Source organism: Macaca thibetana, chromosome 3 (assembly GCF_024542745.1).
Source record: "Macaca thibetana thibetana isolate TM-01 chromosome 3, ASM2454274v1, whole genome shotgun sequence".
Lineage (NCBI taxonomy): Eukaryota > Metazoa > Chordata > Mammalia > Primates > Cercopithecidae > Macaca > Macaca thibetana.
The window spans coordinates 49,413,263-49,428,051 of record NC_065580.1 but is presented as its reverse complement, the minus strand read 5'-3'; the positions used below and the strand labels follow the sequence as shown (position 1 = coordinate 49,428,051).

Here is a 14,789-nt window from a genome sequence, read left to right as displayed (position 1 = left end):
GGGAAGGGGGACATCACACACCAGGGCCTATCATGGGGAGGGGGGAGGGCGGGAGGGATTGCATTGGGAGTTATACCTGATGTAAATGACGAGTAGTTGGGTGCTGACGAGTTGATGGGTGCAGCACAGCAACATGGCACAAGTATACATATGTAACAAACCTGCACGTTATGCACATGTACCCTAGAACTTAAAGTATAATAATAATAAAAATAAATAAATAAATGAAAAAAAAAAGTGCCCTAAAAACAAGTAGGCTTTAAACATCTTCAGTGCCTATAGACTGCAAAGCCATCTAAGCACAGGCTGAGTTAAGTAAGAATTCTCTTGTGTCCTCTTACTCTCCCCTCTACCTAAAAAGTCCAATCTGAGGGAGAACAGAATCCATTTTCTTTGCAAATGGACATATGAGAAGGGAAAGGAAAATGAACCACAATACAATCCTACTGAATTTGCTGACCATTTGCCTAAAAAATCTCTTAACTGGGGGGGGGTAGATTATTTAAGAGTTTTATCATTATATGGATCTACCAATTATAATTTCTGAATTAAGAAAGTACATTAATTTCTGACTTAAAGTGACCATATGATTTATATTACTTACAAAAAGTTATAAGTCAATGAACTGATTTAATATTTATGTACATGCAAGAAATAATTTTGGTCACTGGATATCTTTAAAAAATTTTTCATTGTAAATTTCAAAAGTGCAAAAACAGAGATCATAGTATAATGAACTTCTAAGCATGTATCAACAATCATAACAGTCATCAACTCATGACCAGCTAGTTTCATCTGTATATAGTGCCACATTTGGATTTATTAAGGCAGATTGCAGATATCATGTTGACCACTGAATTAATTTTAAAGAGGCAAAGTGGGACAGAGTTGCCTTAAGATTATAGTTTAAGAATCCTGCTAATCCCAGCACTTTGGGAACCCGAGGGGGCTGATCATGAGTTCAGGAGATGGAGACCATCCTGGCTAACACGGTGAAATCCAGTCTCTACTAAAAATACAAAAAAAATTAGCCAGGCGTGGTGGCAGGCACCTGTTGTCCCAGCTACTTGGGAGGCTGAGGCAGGAGAATGGCGTGAACCCAGAAGGCAGAGCTTGCAGTGAGCTGAAATCGCACCACTGTACTCCAGCATGGACGACAGAGCGAGACTCTGTCTAAAGAAAAATATTTATATATATATATATATAAAAATAAAGAATCCTGCAAGCCTAACAGTTGTGGAGCAAAAGATATATGAGTATATTTGTGTGTCATGTCAGTGACAGAGCTGGCCTGGATTTTAAATCATGTTCACAAAAGGCTGGATTATTCAGAGCCAAGAAAGTTGAATTAATTGATTTCAAGTTATTTGACACTGTTGTTTCCCAACCCATTTGGGCCTTCTGGGCAGCAATTTACTCTCTCTTTCAAAATTTATTGTGAAACATTTCACTTATACATAGGAATATTTTAATATCTTTATAGATATAAATAATAAAATAAATCAAGTAACTGAATTATCAATACCAAGGACAGTCTGTGTACTACTCACTGACCTTACCCACTTGCTCCTCCTCTCTGGCATAATCATAACCCCAGTTTTTGTACTTATCATACAATTGTTTTTTTAAAAAAATCACTTCACATGTGTGTATTCTTAAAATATACACTATTTTGTTTTGCATGTTGATATCTTTATGTGAAAAGTATTACTGATGATGAGCATTTGGAATTTTCCTAGTTTTGTTGACATCATAGAAAATACAGCTATAAACATTCTATATATGACTCCTTGAGCATTCAGGCAAGAATTTCTCTAGAGTATATACCTAGAAATAACTTACTTGGTGATAAGGCTCACATCTTTAGCTTCACTGGATGAATTTAAATTTGTCTGCAGTGATTTCCCAATCTATATTCCTGCCCTCTCTGTGTGATAGCTCCCACTGCACCACATACAAAACTATAAGCAAAATATTTAAAGTTCTGTCAATGTGATTAGCTAAAAATGATAATTTGGTATATTTTTTATTTGTATTTCTCATATTCAAATTAAGTTCAGCAGGTTTTTATATTTTATGTCATGTATTTATTTCTCATGTAAAATGCATGGCCTTGATTTTTGCCCAAAATTTAATTTGGTTGATTTTCTCTCCTCATTTGTAAGAGTATTTGTTCTCTATACAAATCTTATACCAGTTTTATACGTTAAAATTCTGTGGCTTTTAGTTACACTTTTTAAATGATGCCTGTGATGGATAGAAGACCTTAAATCTATCAATCTTTTCCTTTGTAAGTTGCACTTTTTATATCTTGTTTAATAAATCCTTTCCTACCTTAACATCACAAATATCTTTTATATTTACTTCTAAAAGATTTAAAGCTCTATTTTTCACAACTTCAGAATTTTGTTACCTGGATTTGATTTTTGTATACAGCATGAAGGATCCAAACTTTATATTTTTCTAAATAGATACCCACTTGTCCAACTACTCTTCATTAAACCGTCCATTCTTTCCTCCAACTGATCTACAGAGGCAACTTAGATTTATATTGAGATAGGCAAAAATGAGGAGTCAGTTCTAAGGCTTCTAATACTGCCTCATTGACTATTTGCTTGTCCATATACCAGTGTTGCTTCTTGGTTAATATCATAATTTTATACTAATTTCTGGTAGGGTAAGTGTGTTTGTACCTTCTTAATAAGAAGTCTTTTCTAGAAACCATATAGACTTTAGAGTTACCTTATGTTGGGTTTTGATTGGACAACAAATTACTATACAACTTAATGAGAAAAGTGTCAGATTTATAATATTGTGTCTTCTTCATTGATATATTAAGTTGAATCGTATGACATTGTTGATATTTCACTGTTTTTGATTTGTTTAAATAAAATTCCATTTTTTTCATGAATTCACATACATCGTTAGATTTAATCAAAGGCACATATTTTTGTTTGCTAGTATAAAGCAATGTAGATAATTGACCTGAATTCATCTTTTATCTAGTAATCTTATTTCCTTAACTAAACCCTTTATTATAATATTGATATGAGCAGTGACAGTCAATATCTTTGTCTCATTCAGTTCTTGATTTTAAAGAAAAGGCTTCCAATATTTATTGAAGTGCGAGATTTACTGAAAGATTTTGATCAGTAACTTTAATAGGTTTAGGAATGATCTTTTTCAATTCTAGTGTACATATAGGTTTTATTTTATTACCAGTGAATGTTGAATATTGTCAATATATTTTCTGCATTAACAGGAACATGTGAATTTTCTGTGTTTGACTAATAGATTATAGTAAAGTATATTGATAGGCTTTTGTGATCATATATATATTTTTATATTGGAACAATTATGTAACATGCTTGCATAAAGTGCATAAATATGTAGGTATGGGGTAAAATAATACTTATAAAACAAACACCTATTTGCTTTATTTAGCTTAAAATAAGGAAAACTGTACACAGCCCAAAGGCTATCCAGAAATAAATACTAGTACAATGAGTTATCGTGCGGTGGCAAGATTGTTGCGTTCTAGAGTATGCTTCTTCAACTATAATTCAGAATGTCAAATTATTTTCTAGGTATGTGGCTTTATTTAGAAAGTAATTTGGTAAAGCTACATGTCTGCAACCAACTGATCCTCAACACAGCCAACAAACACATACATTGGGAAAGGACACCCTACTCAATAAATGATGCTGGGATTATTGGATGGCCATATACAAAATAATAAAACTGGACCCATATTTCTTACCATATACAAAAATTAACTTAAGATGAATTAAAGACTCAAACGAAACACCTGAAACTAAAATAATTCTAAAAGAAAACGTCTTCTGGACATTGGCCTAGGCAAAGAGTTTATGACTAAGTCCTCAAAAGCAAACACAACAAAAACGAAAATAGACAAATGGGACTTAATTAAGCTGACCAGTTTCTGCACAGCTTAAGAAATAATCAACAGAGTAAACACAACCTACAGAATGGGAGAAAGTATTTGCAAACTATGCATCTGACAAAGGATTAATATGCAGAATCTACAGGAAGCACCAGCAACAAACAAACAAATATCAATAAAAAGTGAGCAAATTATATGAACAGAAATTTCTCAAAAGAAGACATACAAGTGTCTAACAAACATGAAAAAATGCCAACTCACTAATCATCAGAGAGATGCAAATTGAAACCACAACGAGATGCCATCTTACACCTGTTAGAATGGCTATTACTAAAATGTCAAAAAATAACAACTGTTGATGAAGATGAGGAGAAAAAGGAATACTTATACACTGTTAGTGGGAATGTAAATAGTACAACCTTTATGGAAAACAGTATGGAGATTTCTCAAAGAATTTAAAATAGAACTGCCCTTCAATCCAGCAATTCCATTAGTGGGTATCTACCCAAAGGAAAAGAAATCATTATGTCAAAAAGAGATCTGCACTGATATATTTATTGCAGCACTGTTTGCAATAACGAAGTCATGGAAGCAACACAAGTGTTCATAAATAGAAGATTGGATAAAGAGTATGTGATACACACACACACACACACACACACACACACACAAATGGAATACTACACAGCCACAAAAGGAATGAAATGTCTTTTACAGCAATATTGTTGGATCTTAAAGCCATTATCATTAGTGAAATAATTCAAAAACAAAAAATCAAATACCACATGCTCTCACTGATAAGTGGGAGCTAAACAGTGGATACAATGGAAATACAGAAGAGAAAAATACATACTGGAGACTCCAAAACAAGGGAAGGAAGGGAGGTAGTGTGAAGGATGAAATAGTATCTATTGGGTACAGTGTTCACTATTCAGGTAATAGGTACACTAAAAGCCCAGACCTCCCCACTACACAGTATATCCATCTAACAAAACTGCACTTGCATCCCTTAAATCTATAAAAATAAAGCCAAATTATTTTATAAAGTGTTTTTACAAGTTGACTGACCCATCATATGATCATATGAAAAGTCTCATTTCATCTCATACTTTTCAATAGGTCTTTTTGGTGGGTTTAAGTTTATTTGTATTGCCTGTATTGCCAGAAACTCTTTTTTTTTTTTTTTTTTTTTTTTTTTTTTTTTTTTTGAGACAGAGTCTCACTCTGTTGTCCAGGCTGGAGTGCAGTGGCATGAGATCAGCTCACTGCAACCTCTGTCTCCCGTGTTCAAGTGATTTTCCTGCCTCAGACTCCTGAGTAGCTGGGATTATAGGTGCGCGTCACCACGCCCAGCTAATTTTTTTTTTGTATTTTTAGTAGAGATGGGGTTTCTCCATGTTGGCCAGGCTGGTCTCGAACTCCTGACCTCAGGCGATCTGCTGAGCTTGGCCTCCCAAAGTGCTGAGATTACAGGCATGAGCCACTGCACCCAGCCTAATAAATTTGAGAATCTTTTTATTTGTTTATTGGTCATTTAGATTTTATTTTAAGGTACTTCTCTAAGTTTTTGCACATTTTAGTTTTGACTTTTTCATCTTCTTTATTTTATGCAGTGGGGTATTGTCTGCCTAAATTTCACCCATCATAGTTTGGATGAAAGACTATAACTATTAAGTTTTTAGTTCTTATGGAAAAGATTGGATAACAAAACATAAATAATGGTTGTTAGTTGTTATTAGCTGCATTAAAGAACTATAAGAAAGGGATGAACTAGGCAAGTACTTTTCCAATTTGCCACAAGAAATGTAAAGGAATTGACAAAGTATAGACAGTTGGAATATATAGCAAGATCTTACCTAACTCCCTTTCCGCTTCCCTACATTAATGCCTGGGAAATAAATGTCTCATTGGGAACAGTCTTTAAACAATGACTGACGAAGATTGGTGTGTAAGTAACCCAAAACCCTTGCTCTTCTCTGTGAGTGAGGGAATTTGAAAATCTGAGGCCAGTTTTCTATAGTATTTTTCATATTTTCCCCTTAAGATTATGCTTTAGTAACTCAAAGTGTTAGATAGCTTGATAACATATATTTATTTGGCTGTTTGGCTTCCCAGTCCCAGTTCCCAACCTCCCATCAGAGTTTTCCTTGATCCCTCAATTTTCTGTATTTTAACTCAAATTCTTTCCTTAGAATTTTATTTGGAAAAACTCAAATTAAGACAGAATACTAAAGGAAAAAAAATGTTAAATTGCTCCTGTCCCAAGCAGTTACCAGATAAGATTGAAAGGAGCTGGAAGACTACCATGTGAGTAAAACTCAGCTCAACAAAGTCATTCAGCTTTGTAAGAATGATTAGACTGAGTGTATTTCAAATGACTTCAATGTAGCTTCCACCAAATTGAGGAATAGGAGTCACAGAGTTACTAAGAAGTCAATAAAGTAGGTATAGCATAATTTGAAACTACATGTTGGGTGTGGTTTTTAACACATGAAACTAACTATAAATAAATATATCCTAAGCCTACCAAATTGTTGCCATAATCAAAGAAATCACTGGCTAGGGCTAGGAAAGGTTTTTGTTGAAGAAACAAGACAATTTTCAGAACCCCAAACCTTCATTAATAGAAAATGAGTTATGAAAGCTTAGAAATACTCTGAGAGGACATATTTCCTAGCATCCCTTTGGATGTGATATAGAGGGTCCTAAACAAGGATTAATCATCTAGAGCAGTAGTCTGCAAACTGTAGCCACAAATGTGGCCATATCCATTCATTTATATATTGTTAATGGCTACTTTCATGCCACAAGAGCAGAGGTGAATAGTTATGACAGAGATCATATGAATTCCAAAGCCCAAAAGATTGCTATACTTACAAAAAAAGTTCGTATCTGTCCTACAGGGTAGAACCAACAGTGAACAGATAAACATGGAAATTCATTTCAGAGACCATACTGAGGGTTTAACAACATTTTTCCTACCCTAGGGGCAATCTTCAGAATCTTCAAAATATCTTTCCAGAATTCCAGTGACAACCATGTGACATCTTTTAAAAAATATTTTTATTTTCTGGACGTGTGTGTGTGTGTGTGTGTGTGTGTGTGCAGTTATTACCCCTCCACCATGTATATAGGATTTTGAGTGTAGCAAGTTACTTCTTTTTTTTCATTTCATAGGTTGCTGCGCTATGTAGTGTCACATATATGACCAAGTGTAAGGGCTGCAGATTAACTGGAGATCCTTGTCAAGTATTGTGAAGGGTCTAAGATTTCACCCTAATTTTAAATGTACAAGGTACTTGTACAGTTTCATGGATGCTCACGGAAGACATGAGACACTTAAGTCAGAGACAAAAGCCTTCATTACCCATGACAGCAAGCAGCTCAAGCTTCATGTTCACATAGGTTCTCCTGGCCCCCAAGTCCCAAGGAACAATGCTGAGTGTCCCAAGTGGATGCTGCATATGCACCATTAGTTTGCATTCCTGCTAAGGAAACTGAGCTTAGGAAATGCCAATATTTTAAAGGAGGTTGTTGGCAACCTTCCCTACCTTTGCCCAAGTGGGAGGCATTATTTTTATATTCCTTGACAGCAAACAAATATGTCCTCTGCCCTAAGGAGTGAAACTATATCTATCTTCCCAACTTGTTTTTCATATATAAAAAAATTCTTAATACTCTGAAGCAAAAACTTAAACTAGATGTGCAGCAACATAAAAGACCTATGAAAAATTGTTTGCTAACAGTCTTGGACATTGAACTGGTGTAGTGATGTAGCACGACTTGGAGTTGTCTATATTAGGGAAGGTTATATGTGTTCTCTATGCAAAGAACGGAGTTAACAATTTGGAGATCAGAATGGCAGAAGATTGTAACAAAGACCACAAATGCTTTAAGATATGTATTCTTTCTCTTCATCCTGGGCTTATCTTTAGACTACATTTCCTAGACCTTTGTAAAAGTGTGGTTTGTTCTCATCAATAGATGATGGGCTGAAATAATGTATGCCAACACTCACCAAGTGATTAAGAATGGGTATGCCTTTCACATGCTGTTTTTTATTGGTATGACAGATAGATGCAAAGAATTCCACAGGGGACTTCAAGACCTTAGAAAATGACAAGGGCACATAGAGTGGGTTGCTGAGTGGCTGAACAGAGCGACATTTCCTTTCTGACTTGCATGAAACTGTGAAATAAGTGAGAAACATTTGTTTTTCTCACTAAACCTCTGAAATGTTGGGGTTGTTTGGTTCAGCAGTTAGCCTTCCCTTAGTGATATATAGATCATAATAATTTATGACACTTTCCTAGATACTTATCATATGATAGATACCATATATTGCCATATTTAATTTTTTCAATAAGCCAAAAACACAGGCTTTATTAACCCCTCATGAGAAATTAGATTACTTCTTCAAACTTACCAAATAGCTTTTAATTGGGGGAACTGGAACTTCAAATTAGTCTAAGTGACCCCAGAGTTTGTGCAATTAACCTGATCTCTATTATGCTACTAGTTAATTTATTGGGGGGTGTGTGTGTGTGTGTGTGTTTTATATATATATATGTATACGTATATGTATATTTTTAAAGTCTTTATTTTCAGTCATGGGTAAATCGATCAACCCAAACTGTGAAAATGTCAAACTACAGCTCTCACTAATGTTTGATCAGTAGAGTAATAATTTGTAATTACCACACAACTGAAGGGAAATGTGAAGCATCCTCATAAACTAACAGTTTTATTAACAATGCATGTGGTTATACCATCATTTTTCTAAGTTTATAGAACTGAAGCTTTGATCATTTACATGGGAAACTGCTTCCATCATTTTAACTTCTAATCTCACATAACATATATGAGTGTTTATATGTGTGAATAATATTTTATCTAGGCTATTAAATAATACTCCAAATTACATTTTAAAAATTTTAAAACAATACAATGATTATATGAATTTTCAGTATATTAAATAATATTTTAAAATATTTGTCTGTGTTTTTAAAAATAAATGCTGACCCTCTCACCTCCTGATTTCCTTATATACTTCCTACTAACCAGAATGTTCTGCATAAATGCAATGAAACTCTCTCTCTCCCCCTACTTTCTCTTTTTACCCAGATACAAATATTTCTACATTTGCCTATACCTACATGTTGAAAACTGAGTCCATACCAGTATCTTCAATTATCATCCAATACCACCTGGTTTATGCTATTTTCATCCCATTCTAAATTTGTCAATGCCTTCTCCTTCAGTGAGAAAACCACTTTCATTTTCCTTCATAGATACACTATCTGTGTTTAAAAACAGTCCTATTTCACCTGTGAAGATGATGACCTTACTCTGCTCAGCTACAGAGCCCTGCGCCAGGGTACTCCTCCTTCATGAAGATCCTTCATACTATTTAGGCTCTGACCACCCACACCAGAAGTGTGTCACCCATCTCTCCAGGTGGGTGACACCTTGGACATGAACACTGCTGCCCACCACATGGGCACCTGTCCACTCTGCTGTAGCTACAGCTTCCTACTTCAGGCTGTCCCTTGTGGGGACACCCTCCCTACCCTGCTCAGGCTGACATCAAGCACAAGTGCCCTCTATCCTACTTGGTCACTAGTATCCAATGCAGGGATCTACAAGTGTCCCCCAAGGGTATGGATGCCTACTCTTCTTTGCCCTACCTAATAATTTTGAGACCAAATTGTTCAGAAAGGAAAGGAAGAGGAAGAAAAAGAAGAAGGGCCAAAACAATAATTTTAATAGCTGAATTCCTTTTTGTGTTTGTACCATGACTTTTAATCTCATTCTTCTAAATATGTCTAAAAAGCCCTGAAGTTTCCTCTATTTACAAAAATAAAGTAATAATTTTTGGAAGATAAGCTTATTTTTAAAAGAAGATTGCTACAAGTGAAATTAGTATTTTGCAATATAAAGAATTCTTAAACTTTTAAAAGACACTAAGAAAAAAGTCATTTCTCATTAATGTTTTAATCACTATTTCCTGAATTACCAAAAAAAATTACACGTTTTTATTTTTTACCTTTCCCTGTGTGAATTATTTTTTCATGCTAACTGATATATTTTCCTGATTATTTAAAAACACTGTTTATATGAAGCAAGGTAATACTTTGTCATACTTCTTGCAAATATGCTCATTGGTTTTTCATTTAGCTTTTAATATATTTTAATGTATCATAATTTAATACATTTTAACATTCTCAGATAATTTCTTTTGCATACTTAGAAAATTCTTAGTTGTCATTTAACTGCTTACTTGTAGCTTTCTTCTAGGCCTTTTATGGTTTCATCTTTCATATTTAGCTTTTTAAGATATCCAAAAAAGGATTCCTTTTGTGGTTTCTTGTAATTAATTAATTACTTCTTCCGTAAATATAGAGCAATTTTTCCAGCATCCTCAGTTGAGTAACTAGCTTTTTATTTAAATATTAAATTAATTTACATATGAACATACACATATACAGGTAGATTACATATATATGTCCATTTGGGGCTAATTTATTTTATTCTTTCTACCAACACAACAGGTTTTATATCAAAGCTGCAGTATTTTAATTATTGTATGTTTAAGTACCTAACAGAACAAATTCCTTTCATATCTCATCCTATTCAATGACAGCTGAGCTATTATACCCTGAGTGTCCTTCCAAATGGTCTTACTATCGCCTTTCTTGTTTTTTGCAAAGAAGCTTTAAAGTGTATTTAATCTGTTATATTTTGTCACTCATCCAAATATATAATGTACTTCTCTTTTTGTTCAAGTATTTTTGTCTCTTGGTAAAGTTTTCACCTTTTCTTCTTATACTTATTTCTAGATTTTTATATATTTTGTTGTGATTGTGAATAGATACACAGTTTAAAAATAATTTCTACTTCCTTTCTGTTGTATTGAGAAATTGTTAATTTCTTTATATTTATCTTACATCAAGCTATTTTACTATAACAAAGGTATACAGTATTACACTTTATACTGTAAGTATTATGGCATACCTTTTCCTGGAATTTTAAGAATACATTTACATTGCCGGTAAACCTCCCATATGTCTGCTCCCAAATAAACTATATTCAAATAAATTTATTAGTCAATTATAAGAGCTAAACTTTCTCAGTGGGTATTCTCTCCTAGATGGCAAATTCACATCAGTGATATCTTGCTAGAAAATATACGAGTCTATTTGGGTTTAGGGAAGTTAGAACCACTATAAAACTGATTATAATACGAGACACAAATGGCTATTTAAATATATATTTTATTAATATAAATAATATGCAGCCACAATGTATAAAACTTACTTTAGTTAAAGTCAGTATGTGTTTTTCTAACTTTGTATTTTTTCTATCTCTGTGTTTGTGTATGAATCATAACTGAACTAAGTTTCTAGCAGTAATGAACTGAATATCAAAATCATTCTCTATTATAGTGTTATACAACCTTCATTAAATATTGTTAGTATGCTATTCTTTAATTAGGCACAATTAAGTGCTTTAGGACACCTCAATCCTTGACTCCAAATCTCGAAAGTATATCTTCAGCAGATACTTGTATAAAAATATTTAATGACTAAACCTGGAATAAAAAACAAAATCTTTATATACATTAACTTAAAGATCAGAGAGGCTATAGGTAGCTCTCTTCACCATCAGTGAGGCTCACTAAGAATATGATCTTATATCCTCTGTGTCTGTTCTGAATTTTGCTGACCTTCTTTTTTGCCAGACTACTATTTTCCAGGGTAAAGGTAATAAGTGGCAAGGCATTACTCAGTAATTATGCACATATTTGTAATTTCAAGAGAAAATGTCTCAAAATGTATTATTTTAAAATGTGTTATAACTGCTCAAAGAAATCAGAGACAACACAAACAATGGAAAACTCATTCCATGCTCATGGATAGGAAGCATCGATATCATTAAAACAGCCATATTGCCCAAAGCAATTTATAGATTCAGTGCTATTCCTATCGAACTACCAATGACATTCTTCATGAAACTAAGAAAAACTATTTTAAAATTTATATGGAACCAAAAAAGAGCCCAAATAGCCAAGAGAGTCCTAAGCAAAAAGAAAAAAAGAAAAAAAGCTGGAGACATCATACTATCTATCTTCAAATTACTACGGGGCTACAGTAAACAAAACAACATGGTACTGGTACAAAAACAGACGTATAGACCAAAGAAACAGAACAGAGAGCCCAGAAATAAGAATACACATGCCTAACCATCTGGTCTTCAACAAAGTTGACAAAAACAAGCAATGGGGAAAGGACTCCCTATTTGACAAATGATGCTGGTATAACTGGCTAGCCACAGGCAGAAGCTTGAAACTGGACCCCTTCCTTACTTCGTATACAAACATCAACTCAAGATAAAGACTTAAATGTAAAACCCAAAACTATAAAACCCTGGAAGACAAGCTAACCAATACCATTCTGGACATATAAATGGGCAAAGAGTTCATGATGAAGATGCCAAAAAGAAATTGCAACAAAAGCAAACATTGACAAATGGAATCTAATTAAACTAGAATTTCTGCACAGCAAAAGAAACTATCATCAGAGTAAACAGACAACCTATAGAATGAGGGAAAATGTGTCCATACTATGCATCTGACAATGGTCAAATATCCAGCATCTATAAGGAACTTAAATTCATAAGAGAAACAAAACCTCACTAAAAAGTGGGCAAAGGACAAGAAAAGACACTTTTCAAAAGAATGCATATATGCAGCCAACAAATGAAAAAAAAAAAACTCAACATCACTGATTATTAGAGAAATGCAAATCAAAACCACAATGAGATACCATCTCACACAAGTCAGAATGGCTACTATTAAAAAGTCAAAAAATAACAGATGCTGGCCAGGTTGCAGAGAAAAATGAATGCTTCCACACATTTTTAGTAATAGCATAATTAGTTCAACCATTGTGGAAAGCAGTGTGGAAATTCCTCAAAGACCAAAAAACAGAACTACCATTTGACCCAGCAATCCCATTACTGAGTATATACCCAAAGGAATATAAATCATTCTATTATAAAGACACATACACACATATATTCATTGCAACACTATTCATAATAGCAAAGACATAGAATCAACCTAAATGCCTGTCAATGACAGACTGAATAAAGAAAATGTGGTACACATACACCATGGAATATTATGCAGCCATAAAAAAGAACAAGATTATGTCCTTTGCAGGGACATGAATGGAGGTGGCAGCCTTTATCCTTAGCAAACTAACACAGGAACAGAAAACCAAACACGCTTTCACTCACATGTGGGAGCTAAATAATGAGAACACATGAACACATAGAGGGGAACGACAGACACTGGGGCCTGCTGGAGGTCAGAGGGTGGGAGGAGGGAGTGAACCAGAAAAAAATAACTAGTAGTATTAGGCTCAATACCTGCATGATGAAATAATCTGTATAACAAACCCCCGTGATACAAGTTTACCTATATAACAAACCTGTACATGTACCCCGAACCTAAAATAAAAGTTTTAAAAAAATGTGTTGTAAAGGAATGATTTTGTTTTGCTCTTGTGTAAATATTCCAAACCTTATAAACTGATTGTGTCTTAATTCCATGAGAACTAACTATTATCTTATCCTTGGAAATTTAAGTCTGTGAACATCTGTGTGTTTATACCACCTCAGTATAGGAAATACTAATGGGCCCATTGACATTCTCTTGAAGATAAATGTCTATATCTGACTTCATTCAGTAAACTTTTAATCAGTCTCAAATATGTAGAGAAACTCACTAGTTTTCTTGGAACATTATGCTGGTTAGAAATTCTGGTAAAAATTGCTGTGGGCAATATCATTTAAAAAAATGTTTTCAAGGATGTGGGAAGGGCTGGGATTGTAATTTACCTGTTTAATAGCTACCTGATGTAAGCTGATATGCAGCACTCATTCCACAGATATTTTGCTCTTCACCTTCAGCAAGATGTTAAATGCTTTCAAATAGCAATTCTGTACTGTTTTATTGGTGTTAACAGAGCTATTATGGTTGTTACTGGCCATCTTTATTGCCATTTGCTGATTCACTTCCACAGCATGTATGTTTGGCTACCAAAAATGCCATTGATCATAGTTTAAGCCATCATCCTTAGATGATAAAATTGGTGATATCACTGAATGACAGAATCAAAAAGTATCATAAAAAGTCACTCAAACAGATGGCAAATACACCACTGTTTATATTTTTAAATGAATGCTACAGATGGCAAGAAATTATTCCACCATGTTTAATAGGAAAATTCCACAGCATTTCTACAAAGGCACTTTTCTTTTTATTGCAAGGAAATATATTCAGCAATTTAGCTACCAACCACTCCTTTTCCTTCCAAATTGTATATTGGAAGCATATGGGAAAGATATCTAAGGAGCCAGCATTCATTTTTTCTTTATGTGTCCTTAAATTTATTGAGTCATAAAAATAAATAGGAATGAGAAAGGTGTGTGGATGTGTTCATTCATTAGGAAAAAAATTATAATAATTCTTAAGGACACTTTTAGGTAACTTATTCAGCCAATTACAACATATTTAACCATTAAAGTATTTTGGGTTAAAAGGAAACCTTTGAACGTCATATGTTAACATTCTCAAGAATATCCTTTGTAAATATGCTGTTAGCCTGCTTATATTGTATACTAATTTTATGCTTATTTATGAAATGATGCTATAAGAGCATGTTTTGAGCAACAAGAATACTTATATAAATTAAACAAGCATTTGAAAACAAGAATTTAAGTCTTCTGCTTGATTACATATCTGATTATAGTTATAGTAATAGATTTTACGACACTTTACATAAACAATTGTCCATACCTTAAATATTTAATTCTGTTC

The 14,789-nt window shown here is 33.7% G+C and overlaps 1 long non-coding RNA gene across 4 annotated transcripts in view; it reads right to left on the bottom strand.

Annotated features, from left to right (window-relative positions):
- Positions 1–14,789, bottom strand: part of LOC126951217 (uncharacterized) — a 97,231-nt gene that overhangs the window by 70,753 nt on the left and 11,689 nt on the right. The window lies entirely within an intron of this gene.